Source organism: Apium graveolens, chromosome 11 (assembly GCF_009905375.1).
Source record: "Apium graveolens cultivar Ventura chromosome 11, ASM990537v1, whole genome shotgun sequence".
NCBI classification, from domain to species: Eukaryota; Viridiplantae; Streptophyta; class Magnoliopsida; order Apiales; family Apiaceae; genus Apium; species Apium graveolens.
This window is the reverse complement of record NC_133657.1, coordinates 113,910,253-113,911,416: the sequence shown is the minus strand read 5'-3', so window position 1 is coordinate 113,911,416 and position 1,164 is coordinate 113,910,253. Positions and strand designations below refer to the sequence as shown.

Genomic DNA, 1,164 nt, shown 5'->3' with positions numbered 1-1,164 from the left:
ACTCTAGCGAGCGTGTATGCATACGCGTTCGCGGTCTCGTAAGAGAACTCTGGATAAAGCCGAGGAAGAAGTTGTAGTGGTTCGAAGGGAAGTTTTTAAAGAAGAAGAGAAAGTCGAGGAACCAACTTTAGTAGTGATGGGAGATCAAGAAGAAAATCCTAAGGCCTTGATGGACTACTCTCGGCCTAAGATCAATGACATTCAGTCGAGCATCATCAGACCAGCCATCTCGGCTAACACTTTTGAGATCAAGTCAAGCATGATTCAGATGATACAGAACTCAGTTCAGTTTGGGGGTTCTCTTACTGAAGACCCCAACATGCACATCAGGGATTTCATCGAGATTTGTGATACTTTAAAGTTCAATGGTGTGACTGAAGATGCTATCAAAATGCGACTCTTCCCATTCTCTCTGAGGGACAAAGCAAAGTGCTGGTTACATTCTCTACCACCAGGGTCTATCACCACTTGGGAAGATCTGGCTCAAAAGTTTCTCACTAAATTCTTTCCTATGGTGAAGACTGCTGCAATCAGGAATGCTCTGACTCAGTTTGCTCAGCAAACTGGAGAATCTGTGTGTGAGGCTTGGGATCGATATAAGGAGATGCTAAGGAAGTGTTCACACCACGGCATGCCTGATTGGATGATTATAAACTATTTTTACAATGGATTGGGTGCTACTTCTAGACCCATGCTCGATACAGCATTAGGAGGAGCCTTGTGGGCTAAGAGCTACGATGAAGCCTATGAATTGATTGAACTGATGGCTGCTACTGAATACCAGAATCCTTCCCAGAGACTGACTCAGGGAAAAGTAGCAGGAATTCTGGAGTTGGATGCAGCAACTGCTATAGCTGCCCAATTAAAGCTTTGACGATGAAGGTGGACACTTTGGATAATTATGAAGTTAATCAGATTAAAGAATTGAAGACAGGGTATAGATATAGATTAAAGAAGACATCTGCAGTCTTGAAGCTATACTCACTTACAGGAGTTCATCTATATGTTCAAGCGCCGGTGAAGAACAGTGAATGAAGTATTCAAGATTTTAGTAGAAGTGAAGCATTGTCTAAAGTACCAGAAAGGATTCCAGTGAAAGTACAATTGTTTATCGACAGTCAGTGTTCGAAGCAATAAAGTTGAGGCAAGCTTAACAATGTTATC

General features: G+C 42.3%; 1 non-coding gene across 1 annotated transcript; it reads right to left on the bottom strand.

The window, feature by feature from the left end:
* Window positions 1-526: 526 nt before the first annotated feature.
* On the bottom strand, window positions 527-633 carry LOC141699574 (small nucleolar RNA R71). Its single transcript, XR_012566021.1, has one exon. It is a non-coding gene; the product is annotated as a small nucleolar RNA R71 (small nucleolar RNA).
* Window positions 634-1,164: the final 531 nt, after the last annotated feature.